At 52.7% G+C, this 23,080-nt stretch overlaps 1 protein-coding gene across 3 annotated transcripts in view; it reads left to right on the top strand.

The window, feature by feature from the left end:
* Positions 1-23,080, top strand: part of PTP4A3 (protein tyrosine phosphatase 4A3) — a 46,207-nt gene that overhangs the window by 10,332 nt on the left and 12,795 nt on the right. Inside the window, exon 1 of one of the 3 annotated variants that reach the window (XM_049819844.1) lies at positions 18,402-20,480. The exons of 1 other annotated variant lie outside the window; for it this stretch is intronic. The gene's annotated coding sequence lies outside the window, so the exon portion shown is untranslated. Of the gene's footprint in view, positions 1-18,401; positions 20,481-21,390; positions 22,823-23,080 lie in introns of those variants that run through there. One more of the 3 variants, XM_049819834.1, reaches the window with a different exon arrangement.

Raw genomic sequence — 23,080 nt, 5'->3', positions numbered from 1 at the left:
TTGCTGTATTTAAAGCCAGGGGTGGTCACTGTGTGTTTTGCAACCTTTTTGCTCCTGTTATTCATTTCTTAGAAACGAGGGGGAAGGAACCGCAAGCAATAAAGAGCCCGAGGTTTGAGGACTGGCTGTTTATTTGTCAAAGCTAGAAAGGCAGTGACTGAAGAGGACAAGAGGAAATCCTCGGTGCAAATGTACCTCAATTAAATTCAGGCTTGCGTAAGTCAAAAGGGGGGGCCACAGCCGTAGCAGCTGGCGGGGGCGGGATTTCCTCCTCCTGCAGTTTTAGATGGAGGTGTTACCACTGCCATTACTGCAAATAACATCTTAGTTTTGCCTTTTGCACTTCATTTTTGCACCCCCCAGGCTGGCTTTCCTGCCCCATGCCTGGCTAGTGCTGGGGCAGCAGCAGTGCCCATCTCAGTGGTGTCGTGGCACCCTTGCAGTGGGATTGCATGCGGCTGGTGGCAAGTGGGTGGCTGTAAACCAGCCCCAGGGGTGCAAATGCTGGCAAGGAGTCTGAGAACAACCATTAACTGCTGGGGAGAGGGGATGAGGAGCGGCAGGGTGGCTCAGATCCCAAAGCCAAAGATGCTCTGAAGCCCAAAAAGGACAAAAATAGGTGTCTGGATCATTCAAGAGGGTTTGAGGACCACTTAAGACCTTCTTCCTCGGAAGCAGCAGTTACCAGATGAAAGGGACCGTCTTCGACCAGGCGTTTTGGAGCATCTGTTTTGAATTTCGCGCGTTCGTTTGGGGAAGCGGGGAAGGCTACTCACCGGGTTGATGGCCGGGCAAGGCAGAGGATGTCCTTCGGAGGATATGGCTGGTTGCTTACGAAATGCATTTTGACACCAGGAGTGATTTCCACATCTCTCCTCCTTTTCACACTGTGTTGTCAATAACTTTCCAAAGCGCTAATGCTGGGCACGAGCCGGATTTCTGCTCGCAGGAGGGCAAGGGGCCATCTCCAAACGAAGTGGCGAGCAAGGGGACATGCATGCGGTTTTCTTTTTCCGTTTTGCCTCTCCTCGCTACAGAGGAGGCATTGGCATGTAATTACCGCCGGCTTTAATCCAGCCAGACCAACTGTCTTTCTGGCAAACACAAATACAATAGGAGCCAAAGGTTACTGCACACCCTAAATAAAACCATTACAGCCCCGGGGCCTCACCCAAGCCCAGTCCGCAAAGCATCCAGGACTGGTTCGGTTCAGTTTTCCCGAGCCTGGAAGACTTGGTTTGATGGCAGTGACCCATAACTTTTTCTTTTCTTAGTTTCCCCCTGCAAAGCCACCTGCTTTGTGGCCACCACGGCACCTGCCCAGAGCAGCACATCTGGCCAGCGTTAGCAAGCCTGCTGTGGGATGCGCTTGGTGCAGGGTTTTCTTGCTAAAATTATCAGCAGCTTTAATTGAAACCAGAAGCGGGCGAAGGCACATCATGCGGCCGCGCACCGCCGGCAGGCGTGCACGGCTCAGCCCGGCACGTGGCTGTAATCGGCGTCCTTACGAACCGCTGCCAGATGCAACCTGATGTCCTGCCCATCGGTGGGATGGATGGAGATGTCAGGCACCGTGCAAGGTCCTGCTTGGCTTGGAGGAGCCACCCGGGAGCCAGTGCATCCCACCGGGCTTTTCTTCCAGCTACTGCTCTGAACTGGGATTTACTCAGAAACCCAGAGGATTTAACTTTCTATCCCTGAGCAAACACAGCCTCAAGTGATGCAAATGCAAGCCCTCACCCAAATCTCAAGGAGAGGTAAATATTGCATCATGCTGAGCGTGCTGAATCCTTTGCCCCAGTCTGAGAAGCTCTGCCTGAGTCCGCCCTGCTGCAGGGACAAGCCAGGCCAGGGAGGAGTTGTATGGTGGGAAAGGCTTTCTCCTCACCACCCAGTTTAATTATCGGTGTCTTGGCGTTTGCAATGTGATGGACGCTGGTCCTGCCCCTATGCAAGGCTGCTCTGGCTGCTGGCACCCCCACAGAGCTGCCGGCAGGGAGGACTTGGGTTTCACAACCCATCTTTCCAGGCTCCCACAAGATTACTGGAGGGAGAGGAATGTACTGGAGAAAATATCCCAACTGCTGTTAAAAGGCACAGCTTTCTTTGTCCCTGACTGGGACAGCCATTCCTCCACCGCACCAGACACCCTCCTCTAGCTGGCAGCACCCGCTGGAGCCGGCCCCGTGTCACCCTGGGGTGCCTTTGCCCTCCTGGCCTCCCGTTCATGTGCAAATAATTGCAATTGTGATAAGTAGGCTCTTTTACGAAGAAACTCTTTGCTTTTCCCTCGCGGTACTCCTGGTACAGAGCTCAGTCACTTTATATCTGGACCATAAATCTCCAGGCTCTCCAGGACACACCCTCCATGCAAAGCAGTCATGCCTCTTAAATAATGGGCCTGCCAGATGCTCGTTCTGTCTGGGTGAAGAGCACGCCAGCCAGTTGCAGCATCTGTAAATCATTCGCCAGGAGAGCCCAGGCAGCGCGGGAGTCTTGGTCGAATCCTTTTTGGCCAACCCTTTGAAATCACAGTGGAGGTTTCTGGGCCACTCCATGAGTTTCTGCGGCAGCGCGTGGTCCTGGGGTGAAAGATGCATCCCACACGTCTTGGGAGGAAGGTGGAGAAATCTTTCTCCTTGGTCCTTCTGCTTCTGAAAGGTGTGAAATCCTTGCCAGGCAAAGGCTAAGGTAGTCCGTTTTCTTGGTCCCGCTCTTTGCATCTGCTGTTGTTTCAAAATGCTGGGAGCATCAGATGGTGAGATGTGTCCTGGGCAGTGGAGGGCACTGGGGAAGCTTGAACCGGTTTGGTGTTGGGTCATCTCCTCCTGGGTGATGGGACATGGAAAAGGCTGAAAGTGGGGATTGCTTTCTCTGATGTGCCGTCTCTGTTGGGTCTTCTTTTGGAGTTCCACAACCCTGGTCCGCACATTTTGCCTCCAGCAAGAACACCTACAAGTTCTCCACAGAAGGTCTCGTTGCCTCTGGGGGTGATGACTGGGCTGTTGCACTCACCCTCGTTTCTCTCCAAGGCTAATTACAAGCCTCTTGGACTCTCTCAGGTGGCTTTGGCAGGTACTCTGCTTTCCTAGCTCAGTGCCAGGGAGCCCCAGCCACAACCATAAAGTCTTTCCCCAGCTATTAGAAAGCGGTTATGCTCCTTGCATGTCTTTTTATTGCCAGAAGCTTGGTAAGTGGACAGGTCCTACACAAATAAACTTCTCAAGGGCAGGGAGTCAAAATACCCCTGGGCTTGTTTGGTGGAAAAAGGTTAACCATCGTGAAATCTATGAATTGCTGCTGACCCGACTTTGTTGACAAAATACGGTGTTATTAATTGGAGTTGCAGGCAAACCTCCTGGAGATATTTAGAAGGAGCTTGTCCATCACAAGGGCCGAGATCTCCTTGGGAGAAGATCTGACTGTGCTCTTCAGAGATGCATCTAGGGTCTTGACCACGGCTCTGTTTTGGGATTTTGCTGCTGCTGCTGACGTGTGTAGGGGTCTCAGTCTCCCACAGTGACCATGGGAGCGTGGGGATTCACCAACAATGGAGCTGCAGCAGAGAAGGATGGGAGGAGCCCCCCAAGAAGCCAGGCACCAGGTGACTCCTTTAGAGCAAGCTGAAATGGTCTCTGTTGACCTAGTTGAAGATGTCCATGCTCATTGCAGGAGGTTGGACTAGATGACCTTTAAAGGTCCCTTCCAACCCAAACCATTTCTGTGATTCTATGATGACTATAATGAGCCTCCTGGGTCCCTAAATTCAGGTTTCTGCTCTCAAGCTGAATCCTACCATATCATTGCCTGGGCAGAAGCAACAGCTTCATGGTGAAGGTGAAGTTCAGGAGTGTGACCTGTGCTGCTCCCAGCATGGTCCTAAGTCCCAGCAGCTGCTGACCGCTGCGTTGGCATGGGAGATGCTCACCGTCACCCTGCCATTCCCCCAGCCCAGCGACTTATTTTAGACTGTGGCAGGGCAGTGGTTGGTACATGGCCCGGGGTGCCATCACGGCATTTCAACCAGAGAAGAGCCACCATCGTGGCAGCGGAGCCCAGCAAGCTCCAGAGCCGGCTGCTGCTATCACGACTGGCAAGTTCATTCGCAACATCTCACGCCAGCACATGAGGAACAGCTTGCTTCCCTCGGCCTAGAAGTGAGCAGAAAACCCGTGCTGGCACCGGCCCAAGCCAGAAGCTATAGGAATCCTTGACAGCGTGACAGCAAACGTTCATCTTGAGCGGGGCCGGTGCTGGGAGGCTCTCACGCAATGAGCCTGCGGCAAAGCCCATCCCATTGCAGGAAGAGCTTGCCTTGGGCTGCGAGGTTTCTTTCACCTGCGTGACTAAGCACGCTGGAAAGCACCTTTGGTGCATGCCAGGGTGGTGGAAATTTGGCTGCCAGCAAAGAAACGTGCCAGTGCATGTCCGGCCATGCTTTGAGGAGGTGGGTAGCATCTAGTGGAGGCGGGCAAAAGGGCTATGCCCTCTCCTCAGTTTCCCTAAAAAACTGACAATCACCTCCAAAGTAAGGTCAGCCACATTTAGGTGGAGCCTCATACGGGTGAAAGGTGCTCCTCAAGGGCTGCCAGGTCCCCGTAGCTCCACAGGTGAAGCACCCTCTCCTGGGATGCTCAGCCTTGCCCAATTCAAGTTGTGCCGTGCGAACATGACCTGGGAGAGCCAACGGGAGCAGGATTCGTACGCCTCTTCCTCTTGCACAGCCTTTCGGCACAGTCTCGCCCAGGGTGATGTGGCTGCAGGGGTAGAGCAGTCCATCGGGCAGGAGATCGGAGCGGCTTGACCATTCTTTGCAGAGCAACCGTGGCAAGCGGCCCATGTTTCACAAGTGGGGTTTTCCCATCAGACTCTCCAGCTGCTATAAATAACAGGAAACGTTTTGTCATTTTCTGCTCCAGAGAAGGTCAGGAGCTGGATTCTGTGGTCTTCTGTGCTTTAATGAGGTTGGAGATTATGCGGTATACCCAGAAGTCCCCTGGGGCAGCCTGCCTGGGGCCATTTGGCTCCTTGGATGGGGAAGTCTTGAATGCCAGCCTTTGACAAAGTTACCTTAGCCACCCTTTATCAGATGTCAGATCCTGCTAAATCCTTCACATGCTCTTCGTCTCAGAGGCCGGATGTTAACTCTTGGATTGCTACAGAACCCGCTCACGAGAGTTTTGAACCATCTTCTGTCTGCAGTAGGAAAAGCTTCTACCATGGATCCCGGGATGGACACAGGGACACCAGCCACTGGTCTTGTGAGCTTGCTGGGAGCTCATCTTGCAGCTTCCCTGACTCATCAGCACTTGGTATTCTGCTCACGGTGGGCAAATGCTTAAAATTTGCTTTTTGCCTCCTCCGTCAAGGAAGCTGGTCCTTTCTGAATCTTCCCTGGGACTGATAGAGCCGCTGTTTGACTCCTGGGTGGTTGTTCTCTGATGGCCAGACCTTTGCATTTACCAGTGTGTTCCTGCCACAGGGAAACAAAGAGTCCCCAACAAATGGCAGAAGACTTTAAGCCGCCCTCAGTGCAAACTGATTTTCTAGCTTTTCTTCAAATCAGAGTATTCGCCTTGCAGTATCCCCCCAAATCAATATGCAGTCACACTTGAAGTGAAACTACCCATGCAGTGCTCCACTATCTCCATTATTGGGGTGTGCTCCTTGTGCCTGTCTCCTTCAGCCAGTCGGATCCTACCAAACCCTGGTTCTTCAAGGTTGCTGTCCTCCATCCTCATGGCTAGGACTTTGGTTAACACCATGGTACCAAGGGGTGATTGGAAGGGTCCTAGGGCGTAAGAACGGTCTCAGCAGTAGCAGGTTACAATAACTTATTTCCAGTGCAATTAACGTATGCACACCAAGGCTGGGAGTTATCCTACCATACCTCTTAAATTAGGGAGGTGACTGCCCGGTGCTCCCACCATAGTTAGAGTAAGGGATGGGGAGATACCTCCAGAAGTTGGTTTGCTCCATAGACATGGCAACTGCCTTTTATCTCTCCGTTAATTAGAAAGGGAACAAAGTGCAAAGCCTGAAGGGTGCTTGTCTGGGTCTAGCTGGCGTGGAAGAAAGTCACCCACACCTTCTCTGGCTGGTGGCAGCAGTGGGTCTCCACTGAGGTCATATTATTTCCCATCGAGCATCCCCAGCTCCTCTCATGGTTTACCTGGCTTGTGCTTGCAGCAGGATGGAAACCCAACAAACCAAGCAGGAAAATCCAGCCCCAGGAATTTGCTCAGACATCTCAACAGCTTTCTTGGGTCACGGAGAGCCACAAGCATCAGGTCCGTGCCGCCTGTCGCCCCAGCAGCTGCGCAGGGAGGAGAAAAAGCCACTGTCTGCCGCCTCTCCCATTTCCCCAGCAGATGCAGGAATGCTTTGATGTCCGTTCCCCTGGCCCCGAGTGCCCAGCACCAGGATTAAACACCAGTCAGACCCTTCCACTGCCTCCAGATAAATCTCCTAAACTCAGGCAAGCCCCATTCAGAGGGGTCCCGGCATTCCCCTCTTGCAGAATAAAGGTTAAAAATAGTTCCTCCCCTTGCACCTGCTCCTCTGAAGCCAAGACCGTGTTTTATTTTTACAGCCCAGATTTCCTGGTGGTTGTCTACTCTCCGGGGCATAGAGCACAGGGACAAATAGAAAAATTATCCTTCTCAACAGTGCAGAGAAGGTAGGCAGCATGGAAATTGCTCACACTACACATGGGTTGGAAGAAATCCTTCCCACCCTAACCTCTCCTTCCTATAACCTCATGCTTTGAAACCAAGGCAGAAATGCAAGTCCAGGGATGGTCCTTAGGAAAAATAGTGGATTTTGCTCCTTTCTGCATTTCTTTAGATGCCCCTTCAAGGGGCAGAAGGGCTGCAAATATTGAAAATGGAACTGCTTGTTTGTGAGGGTCTTATATCTGTCTCTAAGGCATTTTGGGGGTCTAAGTTAGCATCCCCTGCGCAGATCTCTGAAGCAGCGAAGGAAACCTGGCTCAGCCCTGATTAAATGGTTTCCGTGAGGCTGAATTATTTTTTGTAAAAGCCTGTGTGTTTACATTTCATAAGCTTATTTTAAAACACATGTGTATACAAGAGCAGGCTTATTTATAAGGCAGAATAGCCTGCTGTGTCCTTACCTGACTTAAGTGTCAAGGAAGCAGCTTTTTTTTCACTTTTTACAAGTGCAGTTTAAAATAAAATACTGGTTTGCTGTGCGCCAGTGAATCTGCCCAAGAGGAGGTCAGGGCAAGGTCTTGTTTTCCAGCTGTAAAAAGCTATTTTGCTTGTTTATGGAGCTTCCTCTTGCCAGCCGTCATTTTAGGTTAATCTGTTAATGACAGCTATAGGTAAAAAAACCTCATTTCTATCCCCCAGAGTCCTGGCAAGGCTGCATTGCCAAAATCCCAAACTAGCCAGGCTTCCCAGCGAACAGTGTTTGGGAACTTTCCATCGGTAAAGCAGGATTTGCTGGGTGACCCATTCAGTCCAGGTTCTTGACAAGGTTTCTAGCTTCAAGTCCCCCATGGAAATCCATGAGAAAGCCTTCTGAGGGGGGGATCTTGGCATTTTCTGCTTCCCCTGGGGGAAGGATTTTATTCTTTATTCTTGGTTTTAACCATACGAACTGGCAATGCACCAGCCCAGCGGCAGGAAGGTGAGGAGCACCTTATGGTGGTACTGAAAGGCTGCGGGTTGATGTTGAAGTATGATGAGATGTTACGTGTGGACCTTAACGGCAGGATGGGGAGCGTGAGGAGAGCCCCAAGGAGCCGCTAATTTACACGAAAGCAAAGTGAAGCTTTGACTGTAGGACATACAATTCATCTTGCACAAGGGACAAAAAGCCGTATGTGTTTTTATGCCTATGCTCGAGGATGTTTTTCTTCTTCTAACAAGCTTCCATGAACCACGTGGGCCTGGTGGGTACGAAGACCTAGGAGGTAGGAGGGTGGGCAGATGCCATTTATACCCAGGAAAGAGCTGAAGCAGACAGGGTGTGAGGGATGGTTTTCCATCCAGCAAAGTTGTAAACCAAAGCCCTGACCACTGGTGGTTATTTAAAGACTCCCGCGGCACTTCCCGCGATGGGAAGGTGCTTGGCCTACGTTCAGGCTGGGCGACTGCTCTCTGCAAAGCCAAATAAACAGCAGCCACTTGAACTTTCCACCTTGTGGGCTCGGTCAGATGCCTCGTCCCCGGGCCACAACTGGGTGCCGTGCCACAGACAGGCTTTGCGGACAAACCTCCTTGCAAGATTTGGGGTGATGATGATGGTTTGGGGCTGAAGAGTGCTTTTTCTGTTGCATGAAAGACCCCAAGGGAAGAGTTTGGGGCTGCTTGGAGCTGAGAGGGGGCATCTGGGAAGGGAGATCTGTGTCTCCAGAATGGGATGGGATGCCCAATGTGTGATTCCGTGTCCTTCAGTGACCTTAGACAGGGCAAAGAGAGAGGAAATTATATCCTTTAATGCTAGACATGTACTTCAGTTGCTAAATTTCCTGAGAGGAGCACAATCCAAGTGGCCAGGACCAGAAATCTTGTTTGTCCATTAAGGCATGTTGGGGACGGGTGAGTGCGGTGACCGTCTCATCTGCAGGTTGTCCATGAAGGTGCCAAGGCATCAATGGTGAGATGCCCATGGAGATGCTTCACTGGTTGGGGAGGTTGGAGGTGGTTCCTTCCAACCTCAGCCCTTCTGTGACAGTTGATGTGAAATGTCAGGCGCTTGCCTGTACATATTTTGGTGCTTTTATTGAGTTGTATTTAATGTGGTGCTTGTCTCTCCCCGCTTCTGACCCTTCCCTGGTGACCTGAGATGTTTCAGCAACTCACATGAACCCTGTGATGGATGCTCCTTCCTCACATCCAGTGGCAGCCCCTCAGCCTGGGAACTTTTGCAAGACTTGGCAGCAGGGACGTTGCAGGAGTATTTCACACAGGACCCAAAAATATTGCTGTCGGTGCAGCATCGGTCAGCCTGAACGCAGGGTCAGGTCCCTAAGAAATCAGACTGTTGACGAACAAGCTTGAGCGTATTCAAATGTATCGTCTGATTTTCTTGGACTGCAAAGTTTCCAAGGGAGCCAAAAAGCTGGCTGCTCTTCTTGTTGACTTTGCAGACCAGAAATACAGCCGGGTTCAGTGAAATAAGGAAGCTCGAATTCTTGTATTGGTGTAGCATAGAAGGAAAAAGCTCAATTTGGAAAAGCTCAAATGTCTGCTTTAGAGATAAAAATGAAAGTCCAAGGTGGCGTGCATTGGCTCTGCTGCCTCCTCTGCCTGAACTCAGCATCAAGGATGATCGCTCGGGCATGGGGCAGCCCACAATATCTCGCCCCAGGACCAAAATCTTTGCTTGACACCCCTCTGAATTTCTAGCAAAGAAGCAAATCCAGGGGCATTTCTCTTGATCAAGGTCAACAAGGTGCGTCCACACAGGCATTGGGGAGTGCAGATACAAGCCGTGCCAGTACGCACCAGCACTGAGCTGGGACGAGAGCACAGAAGATGTCAGGCAGGAGCAGAGCATCGCTTTAAACTGCAAATGAACTCTGAAATGACAGTGAACTTGAAGCAAGCCCACATTTTGGGCCAGGCTGGCTGTGAATCAGCTCTGGAAAATGAAAGACGAAACTTTCTGACTTCAGTTCAAGTTATGAACTTATAAACTCCCAATTATCTGGTTTAATGGACACAAGCCAGAGACAAACATCATTCGAGGCGAGTGTATGGGACAGCTTCCTGAAAATGAACTCATTGAAAAAAGGAGTGATTTGGAAACTAAAAGTTTGACTCAAAATCCTGTATTTTAAAAAGCTGGTTTAATTTGGCAGGAAGATAATCTTGCTGTGGATCCCAGAGCTGCTCTTGAGCATCCTCCATCCCTTTACTACTCTTTGCTAAGGTGTAGGGGCATGATAACTCACTTCCAAAAATGAAAATTGAAAAAAATTCCACATTTTAAGTCCATCTGAATGATGGCAAATGTGCAAAAAGCTTTTGCACGGGACAGCCACGTAAACTTACTCCTTTCCCCCTGAGATAACAAGCCCAGGCTGGCAGTGAGCTATGGACAAGTGAGGGCAATGGGGTAGCCCATGGCCTGGCTTTGCTATTTCGTGGCACAGCTTTGGGGTGGGGGTTACAACAGGGATGTCCCACATGTGGGTGCAGTTTTTGTCAGCAAATCTTAGTACTGCGGGGGTTTTTTGCAGATGCTGTTCCAGCATAAGGCTTTTTTTCCTCTGTTTCCCTTTAAAATACTGATTTCTTTTCTCTGTTACTTCAAAAATGGCTGTTTATTCCCCAAAACCATCTTCAGGCATTAAGAAAATCAGAATACATGCCTGAAGCTCTGCTAGGGATAAAAACGCAGAAGAGGCGTCATGCACGCAGCTGGGAAGCAGTTCCTCCTGCGAGCTGCTAAAATTGGCATCTGCTAAAGTTAGCAGAGATTTCACTGAGCTCTTGTTTTTTTTTATTGAAGTGGACGGGTCAAGGACTGGGGTTTTATCGGTGCCCTGGCATCAAAGGGATGCACCCGTGGTCCCAGCTGCTGGGAATCGTCTTCATCCTTGGGGCTGTGGGTGCAAATGGGGAGGATGGCCGGGGCATGCTGCTGGTGAGGACTTGGTGACGCTGTCACCAGGTTTGGAGGCAGCAATGCCCGTGACAATGCTCCTGCCCAGCTCCTGCCTGCGGTTGTGCCAGCGAAGTGGGTTTGCTCAGAGTTAATCCTTGGCATTAACCAAAATCTCCTATCGCTACCCCTGTGCAAGACTCGTGCGCTGCGCCGGTCTCCTGGGAGCAGATTTGGGGCAGGTGCCCCTCTGCGGTTGAGTTAGGTGAAGGCTTCATGGGTACATCCATCCAAATGCAGGTCACTGCGGTCCTGCAGGGTCGTGGAGGCTCAGCCAGGGAAGCTGTGGGTCCAGCTTCATGGGAGAGATCGGTCAGTGTTTCCAGACCCTGCAGGGAAGCCTCTTGGCGAGGTCCCCAAAGTCCTTCAGGTGCCACCATCGGGTGGAACAAATGCAGCAGGAGTAGCGCTCGAGGGAAGTCCTTCTGCTGTGTTTCTAGTAAATACCTGTCCAGGGTGTGCTAATGACAGCGGAGGAGATGTGCTTCATCTGTTTGATGAACGACACTTACAGTATAGATCTGGAAACGGGGTGGGGAGTGTTTTATTGTCCAGCTGATAAAAGAAAATACCAGGGAAATTCCCACCTGGGAACGTGCAGCAGAGTTTTACACCGTGTTATAATAATAATAATTAATAATAATAATACACGGTGTTTAATAACAGCGCTCATTTAGCAGCCCTTGGCTACCTGTCCCAGTCCCCGTGCTGGCCACAGTGCCATGCCACTACAGCTGCCTCTTTGCAGGGAGATGGGCTGGGAACGGATCAAACTGAAAATAAACGCTTTTTTTTTTAAATATAATTCTCCCAAGGCAAGATCAGTTCCTGGGTGCCTTCACCAAGGCGGCTGTCGATATCTCAATGCCCTCGTGCCAGCAGGGCTGAGCCAAGCTGGGTGGTGGCTGGAGCAGATGTCCCCCGTGCCCCGTGGCTGGAGGGGACATCTTCGGTGGCCCTCATCTCTCTGCTCCCATGGGCCGGACCGCAGTGGGACAGCCTGGCCTTGGGTTGGTTTTGCTGTTGGTTGTCACGCGCGATGCCAAATTTAAATGATTTGTGAAACAGCGAAGCATCCTTTGTGCTGGCTGCTGTGAGTACTCTATGCTATATAGAGTACAGCGCCTATAGGACGCTGTAGTATTGTTTATCTGCTAAGATAATTAAAATAGTATGGATTTCAGCGTGGAGCCAGGTATATTAATAGGAATGCCCTCATTTGGCTGCTTCTCCATACCACAGGAGCTTATAATGGGGGAATTGATCGATCCCTAAGTCAGCGCTAGGTGTTTCTGCACTTCTGCAAGGTCTCTGTAGATTTTCCTCAATGTTGGCGTTTTCTGTTTGCTGCAGCCTGGCTCTTTAGGAAGCAGCAGGAAAAAGAGATGGAGAAAAACCCTCCCCGGGGTGCAGCGGTTGACAGGCAGTATGGCTGTCTGCCTCCCTCCTCGGGCTGAAACCATCTTGTGTGCCCCCGGGAGCAGAGGGGCAGGGACCACTGTGGCCGGATCTCAAAGTAAGTCTTTAACCTGGGTGGCCGAGCTGCTCCTGATGACTTCTGTTTCTGGAAGACCGGGAACACCCACGGCAGGTCCCATGACTCCCCAACAGAGCACATACTGGTGCTGCTGAGCGTGGAGCCCAGGGCAGGGATCGGCGATGCCCGGTGAGTGCAGCGGGGACAGGGGGGAGAAGGGCTGGTGGTGGGGCAGCCTGGGTTTTAGGCGCCGTCCTATTTTGCTCGTGGCCCGTGCAGCTGACAAAGTTGAAGGCTTGCTGCCCCGTACTCTCGCCAGCGTCTGCGATGCCCCGTGGTGAAGCTTTTCGGAGCCCAGCGCAGCAGCTCGGTCTCTGGAAGCCTCTGTTGAGATGGTTGGAGCATCGCTGGGTTGGAACGAGGCTCCTTGGCTTCATCATAATAATGGATTTGGAGTTGCAGCTTAATTTACCCAGGGAAGCTCGTTTGCTTTCAGCTTGATTAGAGCCTGCTCCAGCGCAGCAAGGGTGGCCGGGAAATGCCACCCACACCGGGGTGTCAAAATGCCTCTGAAACCATCCAGGAGCCTAGCAGAGCCGGAGCAGCTTGCGTGTCTCCAGGCTATTAAAGCTTACCCCTGGAGCCAGGGAGGATGTGCAGAACACAGATGAAACACCACGTCCTGCCTGTCCTGTCCCTGCTGGATCCGGCCACAGGAGCTGAGGAAGTTTTCCTGCTGAGCAGGGTGGGGAGGCTTCACATCTCAGCCTTTATTTAATTTTCAGGTGATAAAAGTGTTGCTTCCCTGCCCGGCGCGTCTGAGCAGCCAGCACGTTCAAACGCTTCCCTTTCTGCAGAGAATTTGCATTTCCCTAAAGGCAGCACCAGTTTTATGCAAATAGCCCAATGAAAGAAAGTCAAAGCCAAGGCGTGCTCATGAGTAAGCATTCCTGGGCATTTCTTCAGCAGTCAAACACTCTCTCGCAAACCTTTCAGTGTTTCAGGGAGAAGCAGTGTGGCGTTACCGTCTGCGGGTTCCTCCAGCCTGAAAAGCGCTGTGCGATGACCGCTTCACCTCCATGTTTTCCCAAGAGCAGCAACGGTGGAAAGGTGCTTCGGGGTTGCAACGTCCCACGGTTGGATTTGCTTTTACTGGGTGCACCGTTCCATGGGACGTGGCATCCCCGCTTGTTGCGGTGTTCATGTGATGTTCCACAGCAGCGCTGTAGGCAGGATGGGTTTCCTTCTCTTCCTGCCATTCCCCTGAGGACATGGTCCTTCTCCTTCAATGCTTTCCAAAATCACCTGGGCACACTCCATCGCAGCCAGCTGGGCTGGGCTGCACGACCTTCTCCTTGCTTTCCCTGCTGGGATGGGGAAAGGAGTGAGTAGCAGCATCCCAGGGTGGCTCTGACATCTGTTTGGAGCAAGCATTTTGGTCATGCAAATCACTGCAATTTCTCTTTCTGAGATGCCAGGGTGTTTGCTGGCTTTTATAAAGCCACTGCTGGAAATCCTTCCTGTGAATGACAGGAATATGATTAGATGACTCTGTTCATCTTACGTATTGAAGGACAGTTATTTAAGTGACAAGAAGCACCAGGATCTCTATAGTTTGCCATCAATTCCTTTTCTAGCCTGTTTTGCCTCAAACAGCAGCCGGGAGCAGCCTTGGCATGCCAGAGCACCACTGCATTGCAAGTGAGGATGTGATTTAAAATGTGCTCGTCTGGAGTGCCGGTAGCCTGCTTTCCCCTGCTGGTTCACAGCCTGGAGGGAGACCAACTTGATTATAATGGGGGAGCCCATTTTTACAGCCCAAGACCATGTCCTGAGCTGCAGCGTTGTAGGACTCTGGTCCCCTTGCAGAAAGGGTTTTCAGCACATTTTCCTAAAGCTCAAGGAGTCCTGTTCCAGCAAGGATTTTTAATCCCTTGGAAAATCTTGAATCCAGTTTGGGACCCACTTGAAGAGGTGAGCTGGGAGGATGCTCGTATGGAGAGCCTCAGGTCACTTGGCCACCAGGCTGTCATAGAGTCAGAGAATGGTTTGGGATGGAAGGGACCATGGGCAGGGACACCTTCCACTAGATCAGGTTGCCCAAAGCCCCATCCAACCTGACCTTGAACGCTTCCAGGGATGGGGCATCCACAACTTCCTTGGGCAACCTCTTCCAGTGTTTCAGCACCTTCATCGTAAAGAATTTCTTCCTTATGTCCAATCTAAATTTGCGTCCTTAGTTTAAAACCATTGCCCCTTGTCCTGTTACTACAGGCCGTGGTAAAAAGTCTCTGCACTGGCTCAACCTTCTTCCTCCAAAGTGATGCTCAGTCCTCCCATCTCCTCCTCCTTCCAGTTTGTTCCTCCATCTCCCATGTTGACGGGGTGTAAATTGGGCTGAGGACGAGGGGCAAAGCTTTACACACCTGGGCTCAGCGACGGGCAGGCTCTGCACAGCAAGCAGAGACACCGATGTCCCGCCAGCAAGAACAGCTGCAACTTTTGGCATTTCATCCCCTTTGATCATTTCTTTGAAAGAAAACCACCTTTATTTGCTCTGCAAGCTCTTGCAGGCAGGGGACACCTCTTGGCACCTGCCACCACAGTGTCCCTTGATGCTGGGTTTTTTTGCGCAAGAGCGGCAGCGGCTCAGACCAAAGGGTTTTGTCCCTGTTCCTGGTGGTGGCCAGGTGCAGGGGGTAGGAGAGGGTACAGGATCAGGCCATGCCCATAGCCGTGCATCCAAAACTGGCAGCTCGGAGGTACCCGCTTTTATCCCCGGAGCTTTGCCGACGTGTTGCCTTTGGAGAGCAATGGTCCTGCAGTGACCGGGGGGCTCTGCCATGACTTTTTCCTGGAGCTAAGGAGGTTTCTGGAAGGGGATTGCAGGGAAAACCTTCTCTGAGGGATGTGGGCTTGGTGGGGTGAGCCAGGAGCCTGGCATGATGGGGGTCTGCAGCATGCCTGGGCGCCGTCGGACCTTGCAGCATCCCACACAGGAGCAGTTCATCTTCCCATCTCCCTTCGCTTGCTCCGTGGCTTTTAATTATCCTGGCTGACACTCATCATGTTTCCCCCAGTGTCTCTCCATATTATTAGTAGCCCTGGGGGAGCACTTATAACCTGCATGCAGCATCTCTGTGCCATCCTGCTGGAAAGGGGAAGGGATTTTTCCAGGAGAAGCCCTGGAAGAGCTGTTGCAAGGTGTGGTTTCTGCTGGGGGATGACAGTGGTCAGGACTGGTGAGGACAAGGAGGAACCATCCCAGAGTTTTCCATGCAGCACTGTCCTCATGGGCTGCTGGCTGCCTTCAAAAGTGCTTCGGTGCCCACTACAAGGGAGAGGGCTGGTGGTGTTGCCGCCCGCCAGCAGCCTGTCACAATATGTGTGGCTCTGTCCCCGTGGGGTGAAATGTGTAGACCCAATACTGGGGAGCAAGGGTGAGATGGTTTGGGAGGACAGCCCCTGAGAGCACAGGGTACGGATGGTGGAGGAAGCTCAAGGACCCACAAACCCCATCTCAACCTGATGCCATTGACTTGAAGAGCTTCCTTTTTCCAGAGCGTGGCTTCTGTGCTCAGTGCTGGCTATAGCTTGATGCCACCAGAGAAGACTTTTCCATGGAGCTCATCACAGGCAGTTGCACGTTTCCTTCTCTCCTGTGCTTCCATCCCCAGCATGTCATGGAGCAGGGTGTACTTTCAACACTATCTGCAGGTCAAAATCCACCCGTTGGGTAGATTGAGTCCCCTGGAGCCCCCTTCTTCGTCAACAAACGTCCATCAAAGCCACCGCGGCTGGTTGGCGTTGGGAGTTATGCAAGACACACCGATGACGCAGAGGAGGCTGCCGGTGCCCTTTGGTCAGGGCTGCTGTTGGCTTGACGAGGAGGTAGGACTGGGCGGCATAGGGACATCTTCATGTCGGGATGCCACCACCGAGTGGGGACATGCAAAACAGCAAAGTTCAGGTCCGGTGGAAAACGAGGCAGTTGAAGAACAGAGGCCAAAACATCAGCGCTGGGGAAAGCAGTGGAAAAACTAAACGCAGGCTGCACCTCTCCCAAAAATAGCCTCCCTGGCACAGGCTTAAGCTGTACTTCGAAAGAGACGTTACAACAGACCCCCCCCCCCGTACCCTTCCCAGGGAGCTGCCGTTGCCCATGCTCCTGGTGCTTCCCCCATAAGAGGCATCGCTCCCAACCCGCATTTTGCCGTTCAGACACCTGCCGCGAGTAATAATTTGCACAAAATGCTGCGAGAAACCACAAGAGAAGATGAGCAGATGTTCAGCTGCGCCAGAGATTCGGGGTGGGAGAGGCACGTGGCGGTGGCAGTTGTCGGGGAGGGGGAACCACTGGGGTCGGCTTGCCCCCCTATTTGTGTTTTGGGCGAGGATGCTGCTTGGGGATTTTTTTGTTTCCAAGGATGCTCTTGGGCAAGGCAGGAAGCCTGGAAATGCCCCATCAGATGCAGAATTGCTTTATTTTCCTGACTCCTCTGGCCAAAAGAAATTCCTGAAGGATGGGGGGGGAGCTGTCCCGCAGGATTTGGGGTGCCTGACTTCCCTGTGCATCAGGCACTGGAGCGTGGGGACCAGCCGAGCCTTTCACCCCACAAAAAAACCCCTCTGGGGCGCACCCTCTACAGATTTGGGAGGCAGCCAGCCCAAAGCCTGCTATTACTTCTCCCCATGGAGTTGGCCTCTCTTCCGCCCCCTTTTTTATTTTTTTTTTCCCTCCTTTCCCTTCAAATCCAAGCCAGGAAAAGCCTCTGACGTCGGCACCGCGGCTGCGAGCTCCTCGTGGCTGCTGGGGGAAGGCGGCGGAGGGGATATCCCGGATCATAAAACCAGGATTTTGCTGTGAGCAGGGCCGCCGCGGGCTGCCTGAGAGTCATCCACAGGGGACGGGATGGGAGGGATGGGCAGGGGACTGCTTTTGGCTTGGGAAGGGTCCTTTCCCCCCACCAGTGCTGAACATTTGGTACCTTTTTGTGGTTTTTCCGAGCTGCTTCTGGTGGCTGAATCTCTTACTGTGCAAGAAGGAGTTAGGTTGAAAAATGCCATCCGTTCATACACCTCAAATTCGAGCTGCTTGGGGGTTGCGTGTGGGGCGAAAACATGGAATTGCAGCTAAAGGGCTGTTCAAGGGGTGCCTGGAGCATCTTGTGTTTCCTCCGGGGCATTGCCCCACGAGTACTGGACAGGAGAGGGAAGTCCAGCACCAGTGGCCATCACAGGCATCCTTAGATCAGCACAGGGTCCACGTCCCATCAGGGTTGTGGACCAGCACCAAAGCAGGCGAGAGGGAAAAACAACTTCCAAAAGGCTGATTTAGGCACTTTCCACACTGCCTCAGCCTCTCTTCAAAGACAAAAGGTGCAAATAAAAGATAAAAAGGGGTCGATTATGTTACCAGGGCCTCCGGTGCATTCCCAGCTTGCACAGTGCTGGGAAGACTCGGCTCTTCTTTTTATCCGTCTGTCTGGCTCACTGTCTCATCTTCCCCATTCCTCCCTCTTTCCCAGTCTCCTAAGTGCCTCCTGCTTGCGAGTCTCCATACCGACATCATGCCGGCATTTTTCCCCACTGCCTAAATACCACCAAACTCCTTTAAATCTGACAGGAGCTATAAAATCAGAGGCCATACGGCTCTTTTCTGCAAATTTACATGTTAGTCCACGTTTACCGCATGCCAAAAAGGATGTGGAGGAAGATGCATGACCTAGTTTATCTTGCAGGTGTGTTTTGGTGGGCTGCCGAGAGCTCCCCGTCCCTCTCCCTCTGCACCCGTGCAATTTTAATCCTCCTTGCTGTTTTTGCTGAGGAAACATCCCCTGTGGCGAAAGAAACAAACAAAAAAATAACTCCTCGGAGGAAAAACCCCATGATGCTTCCCAGGCAGATGGTGCCAGGCGCTGCTCCGCTCCCAGCAGCAGAAACAGAACGTGCCAGCGGCCACTTACACCTCTGCCCTCCGATGCCGGCTCCTGCGGGGTGTTTTGTTTCCGTTGCTCTCCTCCCGGATCTTCCCTGTTTCCTTCCGCGCGGATGCGGCCAGAGGAAATCTCAGCACATTGGCTTTCCTCTGGCTGGATCCCAGCTGCCGTTGTAGGCTGGGGACAGCACTGTGGCTCTCTGTGTCCTGGGATCTATCCTTCCTGGCGGTGGTGCTGGTGGTGGTGCTGGTGGCAGTGGTGGCAGTGGTGGTGCCGGTGGTAGTGGTGGCAGTGGTGGTGGTGATAGTGGTGGCAGTGGTGACAGTGGTGGTGCCGGTGGTAGTGGTGGCAGTGGTGGTGCTGCTGGTGCTGGTGCTGGTGGCAGTGGTGACAGTGGTGCTACTGGTTGTGGTGACAGTGGTGGAGTTGCTGGTGGTGGCAGTGGTGGCAGTGGTGGTGCTGCTGGTGCTGGTCATAGTGGTGGCAGTGGTGACAGTGGTGGTGCTACTGGTGGTGGTGGTGACAGTGGTGGTGCTGGTCGTAGCGGTGGCAGTGGTGACAGTGGTGGTGCTGGTGGTGCTGGTCGTAGCGGTGGCAGTGGTGACAGTGGTGGTGCTACTGGTGGTGGCGGCGGTGACAGCGGTGGAGCTGCTGGTGCTGGTGGCAGTGGTGGTGGTGCTGGTGGGTCTCCTCACGTGTGCAGCCAAGCCTCGCAGACCTGCTTACTGTGGTCACACGTGGCAGTGGTGGATGTGTGCAGAACTGCTACGTGCTCGTAACTGGGACTGCGCAAAAACTTGCATTCAGTTTTCAGGGTGATGGAAATGGTTGTTGCGGAGCTAGGATTGGAAGGGGGGGAGAGTAGGAATTGATCAGCCATAAGGGGAAAGGGCTGGTCGGTGTCTTGCTACGTGGGTTGAAAGCAGGAGAGAGGTCAAGCAAATGTAACACAGATGGGTGTTTTATCAGATTTTTCTGAAGGTGAACTTTGAACGTGAGATGTGCTCACTGGGGAGATAGCTATATTTATACACGGGTAAGATACAGATTCTTTGGGTGAGAAAGAGCCTTTGTTCCAAGTCCCGCTGCTAAAGCCCACGTGGAGCGACTGTTTGGCTCTGCAAAGTTTCCTTTTCCTTTGCCTGGGGAGTTGCTGTGTTCAGGAGAACCTGACTTCCCCAGCTGCATCCCGCTAGCCCGAGTACCAGCAGCAAAGCCGTCGGGTCACGGCTCCAGCCAAGCTCTTTCATTAACTGCAGCAAAGAAGACCTGGCCTTTATTTCGCATCAAGGTGCCAGGAGGAAGAGCAGCCTCATCCCTGCTGTTGCAGGCTCTGCGCCTGGATGGCTGGGACGAGGCCAAGATAAGAGGAATGGAGCTGCCACGCTGCAAAGGAATAATTAGGAGAGCCCCGTGATCCCCTCCGCTTTGGGGTGTAGGCAGGGATGTGATGGCTCGGTGGTCCCCATCCTCCAGAGCAGCATCCCCCATTGCTCTCTTGCCACAGTGGGGTGCATTCGCCCTGGATCCTCGCTGGGCTCTTGGGTGCAAAACTTCGTGTGGAAGAACCAGAAACTTCCACCGTCATGGCACAAAATGTCATTGCGGCTCGCACAGTACGTGTGTCTTTTGGGGGGCTTTGCAAGGAAGAAGCCCGCCATGTCGCATTAATACTTGTGGAAATGCAAAGGCGAGTGTTGCCGGCGAAGCTTTGAGATGAGCTTGCAGATGTTGGGGTGGCAGTGATGGGCACTTTTTGGGGAGGTGGTCCCCGTCCCTTCCTGGCCTTGGGCACAGCAGAGGGATGGTGGCAGCTGGGTACCCGGCTCCTCCGATTATCCGTGCTGGATTTCCTTCATTGAGCTTCACCCTGATGGGTTTGAGCCTGAAAGGCCAGCGCTGCATTGATGAGCATCCTCACCCAGGTCTTGCTTACTGTGTCCTCATGTGCTTCATCTAGATCCCCCGTAGTGCTCAAGTCAGAAGGATATTTATTCACTTGGCAGGTTATTAATGTTAGCTGAAAAACCCTTTTCCACATTATTCTGCCACGCTTAATATGGTGATCAGCATCGCAGCCTGTAGCACTGGGGATGATTTGTAACTGAATATCCATTAGGGATTTAGAGACTTTGGGGCTGAATTGCCGGGACATGCAATTGCCAAAATACTTGAAACGCTTCCACTGGAGAGGAGACCTTGTGGGAAAGGAGCACTCGCTGTTCTCGTACGCAAGCGGTTCCCAGTGAACCTCCGTTACTGGCAGCAAGCACACCCAAGCCAATAAAAAATTATATGGGATCCAGAGTGCCGATGGAGCACGAACCACGTGTTGGATGACGATGGGGAACAAGCTACCGCTCCTGGCGTGCGATGCTGGCGGTGGGGCTCACAGCAGCTCCCAGTCCTGCAGCGTTGCTCAGCGGGTGAGTTTAATCTGGGACATGGTTTGTATTAACATGACCCTGCAGCCAGTTAAAACGGGACATAAGGTTGTTTGGGGTAGGGAAAAAGTTGGGGTTTGCTGCTTTTCCTTGTGCACTGCAAGCATCTCTCGTGCTGGTGCATCGAGCCCCAAGGGGCAGAAGGCAAGATGTCGTTAAATGTGTTGGAACCTAAAAAAGCCAAGAGCCGAAGGTGTTAAAAGCAGAAGATCCCTGGGTCCTTTGCTTCAGAGAAATTGGGTTGCAGGGGGATGATTTGGGGCAATACCTGCGTTCCAGCAGCTCTTCCCTTTGAGCAAGCATCTGTGGCTACCCACCCCTTCTGCCTCCCATCCCTTTGGAGGCTTTTAACCTCTTCTTTCTCCTTGAAGCAAATGGAGAAGGAAGGAAGAAGCTTGCTGAGGGGGTTGCCAGCATGTTTTTCTTGGAAAACATTCACTCGCTGGGTTGCTGGCTCTTTTCGTGGCCGTGCTGGCCTGCAGCTCAGCAGCTGGACCTCTAGGAGCCACATAGCTAAAACCAGCCCAAAATTACCCTCCAGAAATACCATTTCTTACCTGGCCGTGGTAAGCTCATCTTGGGGGGTGGGGGTAGGAGACCCCTCAAGCAAAGAAATGGATGGGAAAAGCATATCGAGCCCAGGGGGAGAGGAGGTTTCCCATCTCATCTTGCAGGAGCATTGCAAGCTTTGAGCAAAGATCCCGGCTGCTGTGGTCCAGCTGGGGAGGGTGAGCTGCCCTTGGGGGGGGGCAACATGACCTGGGGCCTGAGCTGCTCTGAATCAGACCCAAAATGCTCCCGGGAGGCAGCTCTCACCTTGTTCCCATCCTTCAGCTGAGCTTCCAGCCTCCATCAGCTGCTAAAATCTGATTTTCTCAATGGAGACTGGAAAATCCCCCCCCAGGATGCCCTACTCATCCCCTGCAGCCCAGGCAGGGTTTGAACTTTGCAGAGCATTCTTGCAGGGCGGATTATTACTGTTCTTCAGCATCCTTCAAAAAAAACCCCAAAATAACACACCCCAACTAAAGGAGCCCACGGCTCGACGCTGCTGAGCCACGAGTCACCGTCGCAAACCACACAGCTGGTTTTGTCCCATCTTCCCCGATCTTTTTATGGGCAAAAAAAAAAGAGTCAGGAGTGATGGGACGTGATTGACAAGGGGGTTTGGGGCAATTAAGGAGGATGGGGACGTACGAGGGTCTGCAGAGGAGCTGGGGATGGCTCAGTGCTGATATCCCTTTGAGTTTTGGCCCTTTCCCAGCTCCTAGCCCCCTCTAAGCTCCTTTCCAAAATCCCAGCTACAAACCCATGGGCACGGAGATGCGCCGTGCACCGGGACAGTGCCAGGGCTCGCACGTGCTGCCAATAATAAATCAGTGCCCTGCCAGCAGCAAAGTCCACTATTTTAGCAGCCAAGCTGGGCACATTTAGGAGAGCAACGTGCTTCCCCCTGCCACCTTTTCCTTTTGCTATTTGATTTTTTTTCAGTCCTGGGGACTACCGGTGAAGCAGGAGGCAGCCAGTGGGTTGTAAATGATGCTGAGGCACGGAGGATCCCAGCGACAGCACCCAGCTGGTGTGATGAGCTGGTCGGTGCTCAGTGCACCTCCCTGCTCCCGCTTCGTCTTGTCGCATCAGGATAAAACGACCCGGAGGGGAAAGTTTCTTGGCGCTGGGGCATTAGGAGAAGAGGCGAGTGGGTGCATACTGGCCTGGCTCGGGTTACTTATGTGCTTATGGTCTATTTTGAGGCTCCAGCCACGTGGCACTAAGCAGCCGCTGACCCAGGGAAGGGACCAGCTTCAAAACAAGAGTCTGGTGGGTGACAACCCGGGGAAGCGCCAGGTTTCCCTTTGCTCCGAGCCGGGTTGGCAGCACCCTCGCTTCCCCGCCGGGCCGATCCTCTCTTGGGTTTTGGCATTTCCACGGCGGGAATTGATTTTCTTTTTTTTTTTTAATTTTTTTTTTTTTTCCCCATCGCCATCCTTGAAGGCAAAGGTGCCGCAGGTCGCGAGGCTGGCGTACTTTCTAGGGAGCGACGTGCTGGCAGCGATGGGGATGCAGATGTGCGAGCGGGGAGACGCATCCGTCACGAAACGGCGCAGCTGCGACCCCCTCCTCTGCTCCTCCCCCCCCTCCCCGAGAAAGCTCATTTGCGGGCGGCTTAGTTTGCCTAAGAGCATTAGAGGTGCATTTGGTGGACATTAGCCGCTCGAGCAGCACCAGGAGCATGTGGCTGATTAGGGGCGGCGGTGGCCGGTTTCGGGCAGAACGCCGTATTTGGGGCAGAAATATTCGCTGGGCGTTTCGGGGACTCAAAGGTGAGGTCTTGGGGGGACAGGGTGGGTGCTGGGGGGGGGGGCAGTTTGCATGGCGCGGGTGCTCGAATACACCAGCCGGGTGCTGATGTTGGGTGGCGTGAGAGCGAGCCCCTTCCCTGCCATGTGGGTTTTCCCTTTTGTGGGGAAATGAGAGTTTTCCCCCCTGGCTTTCCAGTGCCATTTCAGCTTTTCAGATGATATTTCAGTTATTTCTGTAAATACCACCTGGCTTTCTCACCTACGGTCCCCTGCGAACGA

The sequence above is a fragment of the Accipiter gentilis genome, chromosome 2 (genome assembly GCF_929443795.1).
Source record: "Accipiter gentilis chromosome 2, bAccGen1.1, whole genome shotgun sequence".
Lineage (NCBI taxonomy): Eukaryota > Metazoa > Chordata > Aves > Accipitriformes > Accipitridae > Astur > Astur gentilis.
Note: the sequence above shows the minus strand (reverse complement) of the source record. Positions and strands in the feature narration are given on the sequence as shown.